At 36.2% G+C, this 13,762-nt stretch overlaps 1 long non-coding RNA gene across 23 annotated transcripts in view; it reads right to left on the minus strand.

Annotated features, from left to right (window-relative positions):
* Nucleotides 1-13,762, minus strand: part of LOC118522266 (uncharacterized) — a 436,304-nt gene that overhangs the window by 220,789 nt on the left and 201,753 nt on the right. For 21 of the 23 annotated variants that reach the window (XR_013447182.1, XR_013447181.1, XR_013447175.1 and 18 more), the window contains one exon: nucleotides 9,999-10,171. The exons of 1 other annotated variant lie outside the window; for it this stretch is intronic. This is a non-coding gene — a long non-coding RNA (uncharacterized LOC118522266). Of the gene's footprint in view, nucleotides 1-9,994; nucleotides 10,172-13,762 lie in introns of all 23 variants that reach the window. One more of the 23 variants, XR_013447177.1, reaches the window with a different exon arrangement.

A 13,762-nucleotide genomic window follows, 5' to 3' on the forward strand; every position in this document is an offset into this window, starting at 1 on the left:
ACAGTTTCTGTATAATGAGGTACCTTTATCCAGCAACCCTCCATAAACATTTTAGCAAGTATAAGAATCACATACTTTCATTGCATTCACATCCGGGTTCTGAACCCACTTCATCAGCAACACTTAAAAACTGTTCTCGGACAAGATCTCCACTAATGAGAGCCTAGAAGACAGTTAAAAGTCAGTATTATTATAGCTGTATCTTTTATGGTCTGGAAAAAAATGAAGACTGGCTACTGAAGGTCATTCTACAATCGTTCCAGAATAACCTCTACACATCAACAGTCAGACTCTTCTCTGCAGCAGCGGTCTTAACAAGCATGGCTGTCCTGGTCTCATTACCAGGCATTTATTTTGACTTCCGTGTGCCAAGTGCTGTGTTAGGGTCTCAGGAAACAGGAAAGTCACAACCTGTTCTCAAGATGCTCACAGTCTAGTGATAGAGATAGATGTACATTTACAGAATTACAGGGGAATATAATTTCTTGAATATTGGAGATATAATCCAGATACCAAATTGTCTTGCAGTCATTAACCCTGGATGTGAATGTATACAGGATTTAAGGGAAACTTCTGCTTTTTAATTTATATATGCCTCTCTTTTTTTGCACTTTTTGAAAGAGAGAATGCATTACTTTTATAACTTAAACACCTTTAAGGTGCAAAGATGAACATTAAAACTGAATCTAATACAAAAAGGAAAAAATATCTGTGCAGAGGAAAGAACTGGGAACTGCAGGAAGACGTATGTATAAAGAATAGGTAGAATAGTGATGAGGAACTGTTTGACTCTGTCTCTGCACACTGAAAAGAGTAGGGAGTAGTCTGGAAAGCTTTACTGAGAATGTGATGCCCATGCATGTTTGTAGGAATTTCAGTTGTTTATGAGGCAATTGACACAGGGAGCTATTTCAGGTTTGGGGAGAAGCATGTGCAGAGTTGCAGAGGAATGAAGCCATGTGGGATGGACAGGGAATGATCATTGTTTTCTCTTTAGCAGTATCATAAAATTTAACATAGGGACTGGTGATGACAGCTGCAGAAGTAGGCAGCCCCCAAATCTTGTGGGCCCTCTGCAGCCTGCTAATACTGTATTGTTATATTCTAAAGTATTTTAAGCAGAGAGCTCTCAAGGCCAGGCTTATGCTTTCTGCTGGTCGCTTTTAGATCAATTCCTAGGTTCCCCTCAATCATTCAATAATATCAAACATCTATAAAGAGGTAGGCACTGTTCTGTGTACTAGGGATACACCGGAGAGCAAAAGAGACAAAAATTCAATAGTATGCTAAAGCCAGCTTACACCAGTTTGTCAGACTTCTTTTCACATTTCGAGCCATTTTGCAAGCTGCTCGTTAAAACTTGGTAGCTTTAAATGGGCATGATGGGAACACTTATACCGCAGATACTGGCTTATGTTACAAATCAGGGCTCTCCCCGCTGCTGCCCCCAAGAGCTGATTGTTAAATATATATTGGCCCACCACTGCAGAAATCTCAAATCTCATGGGGTTTATATTTAATACAAATATGTAGTTACATCTCTTATACTGTATATAAACTATTGTATATAAAAGGTGCTATTGAGAAAAAATAGAACAGGGTATGGCTGATCAAAGGAGGACTTGAGGAGGGTGAAGTAGTAAACCGCTCTGTCTGTGCTGGGCCCTGAGATAGGAGCGCACCTGGGGTGACCAGGGGAGGGAGGTGCCTGGTGCCGCTGGGGCAGGGCCAGTGGGGCAAGGAGCATTGAGGACGATGAGAAACGCCAACGTGAGAACAGGAAACCCTCCTTCCTGTACAGATTTTGCCTTTTAGTCTGCATGAAATGGCTTCTCTACAATGACTGTCATTTGATACTTCTCCTGAGCATCCAAACTCTAGTTGCATGGCTTTGTTATTAACAAGTGAACTTTATAAAACTTTATTATACCGTATGACGGAATGTAATGCTGGTTTTATGTTCTGAACAAACCTGCCCCTAAAAATGTTTGACCTTCCTGATCTGCTCACACAAAGCTGATTTTCATCATCCTCGAATGGTGCAAGTGTAAACCTAGCCAATAATGAAAAGGGGTCAACAGTACTTAGCAGGCAAACACCCTCCCCTTCTCCGATATTCCCAGAGGGCTCTGCAGCTCCAGGCTGGACAGAGCCATTGCCCTACACATGACTGTCTGCGACCAAATCCAGTGAAACCTTCTCTGACTGAATGGGAAGGGAGGGCATTTATGCCTCCCCTTTCATTTTTCACAGATACGCCTCTCCCTTTCATTTTTCACAAAGCCTATGTTATAGGTTTTCCTTTTACACCAAATTCTCAGCAAATTGCAATGGTGTAAGTCTTTATTTATGCACATTGATCTTTTAAGTGGCAAATTCGCAGAGATCAGAGGCTGTGTTTCACTGATTTTGAAAAGGATATAAGATCGTCATGAGCAAGGAACTATTTAATAAGTCTTACAATGTTGACGAGGCTGATGGTGATTGAGCAAGCATCACAAATAAATAGTGAAATTAATTTGAAGCCTAGTTAGCAGATGACCTTTTTCTCATTCTCACAAAAAAATGAGCTGAGATGGCATTAGAAATCACAGGGGAAATGAATCAGAAGCAAGAGGTGTGGTGTAAGCTAGCACATAGTCAACGCACAGAACCAAAGAGAAGAAAAGAACATATATTAGCACAAAGAATCACGGTCTGCATGACTTCTTGAAGTGTGGTGAGCAGCTGGTTCTACCTTGAGCTTTGCACCACACCACAGTAGTGACAAGGGAAGGTTGAGCTTGGATAAAGAAGGGGACTAAAATGTACATTATGAACTATGCAAGAGTATATTAAACAAAATGTTTCCAAGGCCCTGATCGCTCAGCAGTGTTCTGCACAGGCCCTCATGATAAAATAATGGTAATTCTTAAAGACCTCAAATATGCAGCCAGTTTACATTTAGTAGTACAATAATGAAAATATTTTAAAGCATCATTCAGTCATAAACATCATTTTGATAGCTACAAGGCACTCTTAGCGTATCTTCTTTTCATCTTATTTCTGAGAATGAATGGATAAGCTGAATAAACTTGAACCATTTTATTCCAGTCAACAGTGTATTATTTAACAAGCTAACTTTTCATTATTTATCATTTAGCTCATTGACTCTCTAGTGTGAATACAAGCTCAGTGATTAAGACGTAGATATAGTATATTTCCAAGATACAAATAAAATAGCACATTGGCATTCTTTGTGAATTCTGAACCATTTAATAAATAGATGAAACAGTCAACAAATGTTATTTGGGGACTCTGAGGTGCAGATTATTGATAGCATGCTACATCAATAGAATGAATATATGCCACTTTCTCCTCACTCTGTTTCAATTCTTTGATAGGTGTAGCAGCGGTCAATATGGTAAGACTCAGCACTTCTCCATCAAATTTGTATTTGGTCCAAACATTGAAAAATATTACCTCTTACTTGCCTCATATAGAAACATGTATAATAAAAGAGGATATCCATTCCAGATACGCTGTAGATGCCATATGTTTCTTTTTTAAGTCTGTTTACAAGAGTAGTATTTAAAATCTAGTTATGTTCATTGTTAAAATCTAGTTATGTTCATTGTACTTCCTTGCATTGATACACTAGGATGATACCTGTCTTCTAAATTTGTGTGCACATAATAAAGCAAAGTAGAAAAATGAGTAGCTTATACGAATGTGTAAGTTATTTCCTTAAAATAACTTGGAGAATTCAAGCAGTGCTTGAACTGGTTAATTAATCTGGTGAAAAATTAGGAAACAGAAAACATCACATGAGAGAGACTTTATTTTCCTAAAGACATATTCTCCAAAGAACTTACAAACTGTCAAATCTCACAGAAAACTAGAAGTAATTTTTATAAGATTTTTATGAAAAAAAATCAACCACGTCTAACCTATGTTTCTTAAATAGAATTCTTTCTATAACAATGTTTTTTTTTTCTTTCCAGAGTTTTCAGGTGGCAAAAGCTAAAATATCTCCAGAATAAACCCAGACTTCAAATAATTATAAAAGCCTATATCATTGTCTAGTTCTACTCTCTGTATCTAAACCGTGATGGCTTTGTAATAGTTAAAATTCTATCCATTTAATATCACTAATTATTTTCCCTCTGCAGCTTTGATGGGTTAGTTATAGCCTGGAATAAAAAACACTGTGGTAAGGACAACTGTACAGCAAGGTTAAGTGCCTTCTTGTCTTCAGTACCAATAATTACCTTTAAACAAAAAAAGGCTGTTTTCAGATTTGACAGTTAATTTACTAATGAGTATGTGGACCCAATTTATAATAAAGTAATATTGATCAGAAATAATCCTACATTGGTACTCATCTGAATTATTTTATTGTTCATGTCCTCTATTAAATAAATTGGAAAGGATTAATTTTGCAAGATGGGATTGTCAGAGACTGCTGCATAAACTAGATGCTTGTCAGCACTAAATTTAATTATTGATCACAATACAATAGTGCTGAGTGTTCCAATCCCCAAACAGCTTCCAGTAACTATCAGCAGATTCCAAATATAGAGACTGAAGTAAAAATTTGATTGCAGATGACTACATTTTTAATAAATAAATATTTCATCAGCACTAAATAAAAATTTAATTTTACAGTACTATTTAGATCATTCATTGAAACATGGAGCAAATGAACAGTGAATGAAGGTGACTCCCCTCAAGATACAAATTCTATTTCAATGGTTTAATGGTTTCAGTATACATGGGATTATTTTGCTCCCTTCATTTTGGAAAAGAAATAAAACTTGTAAGTAGAAGGCCATTTAGAGCATACCGTCATGTTGCTGAAAAACAAAAAGTGGCATCTGACTGGCTTGGATTCTTATCTAGGATTCTGGACCATGGTCTCCTGCTACGCATTATGGACTGGTATGGTATAGAAATCAGTACTGGGATATAACTTGAACTGTGACAATTTGAAACTAGTTGACAATTGAGAAACTCATTATGTTGAATTGGCTATAAAATATGAAATAAATAAATAAGATTTTTTAGATTAAAGTTGTCTGTATACAGGAACTGGTCGTATTGTTGAACAGACTTTACTAGTCACAGTGGACATTCACCTTAACTGATAAATCATTTCAACACAACGTAAAATATTCCTTAAGCTTAGCAATCAAACAGATTCACAGTTGTTTTTGCTAGGATTATGGTTAAAGATTCAGTAAGTATGTATGGAGATATAATATATATAAGAACTGAATTAGACAGTGAGTTCTGCTACCAAGAAAATAGATATGATTTTATTTCCAGGGCTGCTCTCTATGAAACCTCAAATATTCAGTGTATTCAAGATTTTATTAGATAACCGTAAAAATTTTATTTCAAACGAGAAAATAAAAAGATATATTAGCATTGCTATTACAGTTTGTATGACTTAGAATATTCATTCTATGGCTAGTGTTCAAATAAAAACATAAAAATATTTAATAGTATATGAAATATATTGTGAGAGTAGAAGTCATTTTATTTTAAATCAGTAAAAAAGCAGCAAAATTGTCCTACTAAATAAATCTTAAAGGACAAAAAGATGCTTATAACTTTTATCAAGAATTTATAGAGTGGAATTCATGCAAATGTTGATTAGATCATTTGACTCATTCAACCTATTTTTAATTTGATATAAAACTTTGAAAATTAATATACTGTTTTAATTTTGATAAGCATTGGTAAGGGAGAAAGTCATCATTATTCTAATAAATTTTTAACATGTATCTTGACAATTTTTCAATTTCCTCTGACCTTTTGAACAATAGCTCAACACATAATTCTGTACTCTAAAATTCATCAGTTTGGTTTGAAGTAGAGTTTATTCTTCTCTATCTCAAATTTGAATCCAGTTATTCATTTTTTTGGTATTACTGTAATAAATTAGTAAATTAAAAATAAAAAGCTTAGATCCATCTCAGAAGTTACTCATTTATGTGACAGCACAGTACATTAAAAAGAGTCTGGGCTTCAGGGGACAAGCAGATGGTGGTTCAAAACCCAATCAGCCACTGAAAGCAATGTCATCTCAGCAATTCACTTAACTCCTTTGAGTCTCAATTATTTATCTGAATTTTTAAAAATGACTTTTAATTAAATAATAGTCTAATTTTGGAGATACGTCTTTAAAACTGGCAGGTTAGTTTTAAGAAGATTCAGGCTATGATTAAGCTCATTAGTTCACTAGTCTTCACTCTCAGTAGCGTAAATGGCATCCCATACATTATACACCACAGCATACACCATACATATTATGTACATGCTACCATATCATTGAGAAGTTTGGTGGTACCACAACACTTTAAAAATCCTAAGTACATCAAATAATATTAAGTTCATTAAGTATAATAAACATCTGTTTTAGAACTTCACTCAAAAGTAAAATGGGAAATTGTTTTGTAAGGTAAGACTATTTATAGTTCAAGTAACAGAAAATCCAAATTAAACTGACTTAAACAAGGAAGGCTCTTCATTGACTAATGTAACTAAGAAGAATAGAAAAGAAAGTGGTCTTCAGACACAGTCCAATAAAGGTTCTAAGTTCATTTGTCTGCAAGTCTCCCGCCTTGGCCCATTTCTAAATATTAACTTTATCTTCATGTTGTATCCTCTCAAGATTGCAAGATATTTGCCTCTTTTTCCATCTCTAAGACAATAGAGCAAGGGTCTACAAATCAGATCTGCAGGAACAGGCTGGGTCAGCGGCTGTTTTTGTATGGCCCAGAAGCTAAAAATAGTTTTAACATTTTCAAATAGTTGGGAAAAAAAATCACAAGAAGAGTAATATTTTGTAGCACGGGAAAATTATACAAAATTTAAATTTTTCCAAAGTCCATAAATAAAAATTTATCCTAACACAACCATCCTCATTCATATACTAATCATCCATGGCTGCTTCTGCATTATAATGGCTGGCAGAATTGAGTGGTTTGCAGCAGGGATGGTATCACATGACCAACTATAGAGCAGACATCCTGAGTTCAATTTCGAGAGACAACCATGATAATAATTCCACAGCAAGGAAATGCCACATACTGACTGTCTAATCTACTGACTGTAGATTTGTGCCTTAAAACAACCACTCGGGGACGTCTGGGTGGCTCAGTCGTTAAGCGTCTGCCTTCGGCTCAGGTCATGATCCCAGGGTCCTGGAATCGAGCCCCGCATCGGGCTCCCTGCTCAGCGAGAAGCCTGCTCCTCCCTCTGCCACTCCCCCTGCTTGTGTTCCCTCTCTCTCTGTGTCTCTCTCTGTCAAATAAATAAATAAAATCCTTAAAAAAAAAACAAAAACACTCAGGCAAAGGGGATGGGATTACCTTAATTGGCTTAATTTATCTTTACTATCCAGTATGGAAGCCACTATCCACTTGTGCAAGTGTGACGGAGGACTGATTGTTTTTTCATTTTATTGCATCTTAATTTTTATTTTAATTTAAACACATATTAAATTCAGTATATTTTAAGTATATTTGGAGCGACATCAGTATGTAAATTTACATTTTTACTACAACCTTTGTGAAATCTAAACACAGATCAAGTATTTCAGATGACAACTAGCATGTAATTGAGGTGTGATGGCAGTGTAAAGGACATACCAGATTTTGAGGATTTAGTACCAACAAAAGGATGTAAAACATTTCATTAATACTTTTTTAAAAGATTTATTTATTTTAGAGAGAGAGACAGAGAGAGTGGGGGGGAGGGGCAGAGGGAGAGAATCTTCAAGCCGACTCCCCGCCGAGCATAGAGTCCGACATGGGGCTGGATCTCACAACCCATAAGATCACGACCTAAGCTAAAACCAAGAGTCAGTCACTTAACTGACTCAGCCACCCAGGTGCCCCTTCATTAATATTTTTATATTGGTTACATATTGAAGTGACAATCATTTAGATTTACCGAGCTAAATAAAACATAAAAATTCATCTCTGTTTCTTTTTGCGTTTTCAAATATGAATACCTAAACATTTAAAACTATATAATGGCTTACATTATATTTCTATTGGACAGCACTAGCTTCAATCAATTTCTACCTCACCCAAAGGCAGATCTATGTGTTACTCGTTAATGGGGAGGGGCTTAGATGCTAGGTAAGCAACGAGCACATTTCTACTATAAAAGTAACTGTTATCATGAATCAAGGAAGCACTTAAGATGAATATTTTAAGGTGCAATTGTTAGACATTACCTACGTTCCTCTCAAAACTGGACAAAGGCACATCTTCTAGTAAAAAACACAAGGCTAACGTACCCAATTTAAAGAATATGAGGATAAGAAATTGTTTCCTGTTTCACAAATTAAATATAGGAGATACATGTATGAGGACAAGGAGAAGTGGCTGTAATAAAGAGTCCCCAAAATAGACTAGCTTTAAAAAAATAGAAATTGATTTCTTCTAACAAGGCAGTCAAAGAAGGAGGGAAATGTTTCAGGATAGGAAAGCAGTTCTGCTCCTTTACCTAGTCAGGGACCCTGAATCCTTCTTACAGTGGCCATGAAATTGTACCACTCAGAGATCCTGAAGCAAGAAACATCGTTGACCAACAACTCCGGCTGTGCCCCTCTGGATCAACCACCACTGAGGCCACATTTACCCCAGGATGCTGTCAACCAACAACCGTGTAAACTGCAGTACCAGCACAAGCTCTTATCTGCAGAGCACGGGTCTAACGGGCAGCGTTAGCAAGATGACTCCCTGTAACCTAGGCTGAAACTTTCTAATAATGTGCCTGCCATCTCTCAGATGAAGAAGTCTCACTTTCCCTGCCCAATCCTTATTCCTTCAGAATCCCTTTATCCTTCAGAAGGGTTTCCTCCAATAAATCTCTTGCACATTTAATCCCCTCTCAGTGTGTGCCTTCACGAGGACCTGGGCTAACACATTTCTACGCTGCTCCTGTCCCCTCCCCGAGGCTGTGCCCTTGTCTGCATGCTCATATCTAGCTGACCACTCACACGCCAACCTGCAGGAAATGGGAAAAGGACAAGGGAAGTTCACACTCAATCATTTTATAGGGGGAAAACCCAGAAGTTGCCCAAATCCCTTCCATTCATTCTCACACAACAACTTATTCCCATGGTCACACCCGGATGCAAGGAAGAGAAGAAAGTCTCTAGTTAGGAGGAGGTGCCCTGCTAAAAATCTTGGGGTTTGCTATATAAAATGAAAAGAGAAACAGTAAAGCCTAGGGGACATTTAAAATGTCTGCCATTTACAGAAGTTTCTTTCAAAGATTTAGATTTTTGGAAGATTGTTTACTATTCTCCTAGCAATCATAAATAAAGTACATGTTACTCTTTTTTGTAGACACTGCTGTTCAGGAAAGAGAAAGTATATTTTATGTGAGTCATTCGGAAAGAATCTCTTGAAACTATTAATAAAAAGTTAATAACATTTGTATATTGAATAAAATCAGCAGAAAATGTTAATCCTAAAATTATCACTTTGACATCTCAATTCATAAATGATACTCACAATATCATCTCTAGCATCAGTTTAAAATAAATACTTCTGCTTTTGAACAGACTGTATTTACATTGCTCTTTCAGGCCTAAGGGAGGTAACAACTCCCCACGCTCGCTCCCCCCAGACACCCCTACACACCATGTCTGTTTCCTTTATTAACAAACATATTATACCCACACTCCTATAAACTGTCCTTTCATTAAAAAGCCAACTCAAAAATGTCAGCTGAATGTGTCATACGATTCCCTGCAGGGATCCTAACTTGATAGAGCAACGCAAGATAAATGTAAAGGACTCATAAGGAGGAAAGCACAAACTTAACTGAAGGACAGACATTGTCCTAGATACGCTCTGTCTCTCTGCTTGTCTTCTCCCTCCCAAGGCTGATCTCCAGAGACGGCACCACCCTGCTTCCCTTCCCTTCTGGGTTCACCCAGTGGGAGGCAGGGGCAAATACATGCATGCATACATACACACATACATACATACATAAATGGATGGTTGAGAGAGTCCTCAAGGTACTTCTTATCCCTGTTCTCTCTTCTAAGAGGTGGTCGAATGCCTCAGCTGAAGGTTGCAGCTTCTATCAGGTAGCCCTCTTCTACGGCGATGGATTTCAGAGAGTTTTGGTTTTACTATTGCCTCTCCTCACCCCTTCAAGCCTAGGAACGATAATGGTTTGGCACTGTTACTAGTGTCAAGGTGTTTCACCATCCCTACTTCTCTTCTCTTCCATATCTTTGTAAACAGTCCCTTTAACACAACCTCCTCAATCCTCCTTTAGGTGTGCTCTCTCCTGCAAGGGGTCTAACGGATATAGATGCAAAAGGAGATTTGAATACATAAAGACTGACCACTGTTTTGAATGTAAAAACAGAATACTACAAAATGTTACTTCCCCAAAGTAATCTATAGATTTACAAATAATGCCAGTGAAAAACCCAGTTTTTATAATTTTTAACCTTACAGAATGAATCTAGGATACATCCAAAAATCTTCAAATGTTTAAGAAAATGTTTGCAAAGTTATAGTGACAGCAGAGGGCTTCTATCAAGAAATATTAACACTACGAGGCAATGGTAATCAAAGAAATATGGTATTACATCAAGAACTGACAGATAGATGGTGGAAAAGAAAAATTCTCTGCAAGCAGACTGTTACAGACAGTTTTAAATAAGAATGCCATCACATATTAGGAAAGGGGAGAATTGATCATCATAGGATAATTCTTTAGTCATTGAGAAATGAAAACAAATTTAGATTCTCCTCTGGACACTTAAACCTAAATAAATTTCAGAAAGCAAAATAGATAAATGAAATCATTCAAGAGATGAAAGAATAAACTATGTGATGAAAGTCACCATAAATGAAAAAACTAATAATTTTGACTACTTCTGACCCCTAAAAAGAATCCATAAACAGTCAGAGGATTAAAAAAACTTAACATAGAAATAAGAAAAATATAAGTACAACTCAGAGAATAAAAAATGTGAGCAAAAAAAAAAATCTATAGAAAAAACTTTAAAAATACATAATCCTGAAAAACTAACCAACTTCACTAGTTCTCCAAAAGGGGGACATTAAAACTATCAAAATGAGAGTCTGGATGGATGAAAATGCTATTCAGTGTCTGTGGCAGTACAGTAAATGGTGTTTAAATGCCTCTGGAGGTAAAATAAACTATCACCTTTCTACGGGGTATTTTCCAATTATTACCAACGTGTTTTAAAACATTCATAACCTTTAAGACAACACATTCCAAACTGGCCAATCTCTCACATAACTATTTAGTGATATTTAGTTAACTAGGTTTAGATTTATTAATGAGCATATCAATCACAGCTTTATTTACAATAGTAAAATAGGGGGGAATACCAAATGATATGGAAATGGTTAAATAACTTACTAATCACTCTTAAGAGAGAATAATACATAGCCACAAAAGTAATAAAACAATCCAACAATATTTAGTGTCATGCAAAACACTTAAAGTAATCTTAAGTTAAAAAGATGAGATATTAACTTTATAATAATATGATACCTATTTTATTGTTTTATATATATAAAGTACATGTGTGTATGCATATATGTATATATAAGTACATATAACAATAATATATATAATAAAATATACACATAACAATAAAATATATGTGTGTCTATATATACATACACACACACATGACATATATGTATACATAACATATCAACCAGAGTTTTCTACACACACACACAGTATGCTGACTAGATGCCAAAACCTAATACCTAGTTCTTTCACAGGTTTAATTTATTCTTAAGCAGTTTGGTATGTAAAGTGACAATTCATTTTAACTTCTCAAATTTCATATCTGTCCAGCATGCTTTAAGAATACACCTGTATGCGGTGCCTGGGTGGCTCAGTCGTTAAGCGTCTGCCTTCGGCTCAGGTCATGATCCCAGGGTCCTGGGATCGAGCCCCGCATCGGGCTCCCTGCTCTGCGGGGAGCCTGCTTCTCCCTCTCCTCCTCCCCCTGCTTGTGTTCCCTCTCTCTCTGTGTCTCTCTCTGTCAAATAAATAAATAAAATCTTTAAAAAAAAAAAAAAGAATACACCTGTATCGAGCACCTGGGTGTCTCAGTCAGTTAAGCGTCCGACTCTTGATTTTGGCTCAGGTCATGATCTCAGGGTTGTGAAATCAAGCCCCACATGGGACTCTGCTCTGGGCGTGGAGCCTATTTAAGATTCTTTCTCTCCCTCTCCCGCCCCCTCCCTCTCCCTCTCTAAAATAAAAACAAAAAAAGAATACACCTGTGTCTTTTTTGTGTGTATGTGTGTATACTCACACACATAAACATATAAAAGGGAGATATACCTAAATGTCCCAAATGTGTTGTTCTTGGAACTAGGGGTAATTATTTTGTTCTTCATATTTTTCTGTATTTTAATTTTTCTACAGTGACTTTGTATGCTTTTGTAATATAAAAAAAAATGTTGCCAAAAACATATTCACAACTCCACTGGCACAAATATTTAAATATTACATGACATCATTTGGATGCTGCTGGGTTGGAATAGTTAAGCTAAATATTGTAATCCATACCTCTTGCACAGTAACTGGTTCAGCTAGGTTAAATCAGAATGAATCACTAGACTTGTGTTTAATGGCAAAGAAGAGAATTCTTCTTTGCTCTGGGCAATACGTGCAGATGTGAGGCCTAGAATTTCTAGTTATTTTATTTTCATGAGGAAAGTCAGCTTAATGACAAAAATGACATATGGGAGAAGGCAAACTTGGGAAAACCACACAGAACAGAAGCAAGAGACCTCATCAAATTTTACTTGAAGATTATCTGCGTAATATTGGAATTACATTTAGCTGCTAGTAACAGAAACTTCAAAAATTAGAGATTTAATTTAAAATTTATGAATGAAATCTGGAGACAGGTCATCCAGGGCTGGAACAAAGACTCTGATACAATCAATAACTCAGGCAATAACTCAAGCTTCTAATAAACCTTCCATCATTCTGTTCTCAAGATGGCTGCTAGAGTTCCAGCCATCTTCTCCCTTTTTCTGTCAGGAAGAAAAGGATAAAGAGTAAAAACGAAAGGTACAAGTTGCCTCTAGCTGAGTCCTAGAAGCCTCACCCAAATGTTTTCACTTTTCCCTCTTTGACCGTAACCATGTCATGACCTGACCTACCAATAGGACAGGCATGGTATGTAGGTTTGTTTGTTTTTTTTTTAAACTACATATATTACCTCCCTGAATAAAATCAAGGTTCTATTAATAGGGAAAAATGGGAAAAGATATTTTGGTTAGGAAACAAGAAGTCTCTGCCATCCTTACCCAAACTTGGACACTTCAATAAGTGTGCCATTAAATTATTTTATTATTAAAACAAAATCAAACAAAACAAAACAAAAAAGTCAACAGAATTTTTTGTTCATTATGTTGTTTACTTGGGTGGGAGGTATTTGTTTGGGTGGGAGGTATTTTTATGTTTCTGTGTAGAAATGTTTTCTTTTCTCCAATACTATAACAGAAGACTCAAAATATAAGAAAAGCCTATCATTCAATGAGATTTTTAATACCCCCTGATATGCCAGCATTTAATTAATGCCCATTTCTTTAATGTTTACTGTGTTCTCAACCAATTCAGTTTTCAATATAGTGTTTGACTTTGATTTAAAGTACTAGATGTTTCTATATTTGTTTCACTTATTTTATAAAACCTTATTTTCTTTGGAATGTCTTTGAGATTATGCCCCCCC

This window comes from Halichoerus grypus, chromosome 4 (assembly GCF_964656455.1).
Source record: "Halichoerus grypus chromosome 4, mHalGry1.hap1.1, whole genome shotgun sequence".
Lineage (NCBI taxonomy): Eukaryota > Metazoa > Chordata > Mammalia > Carnivora > Phocidae > Halichoerus > Halichoerus grypus.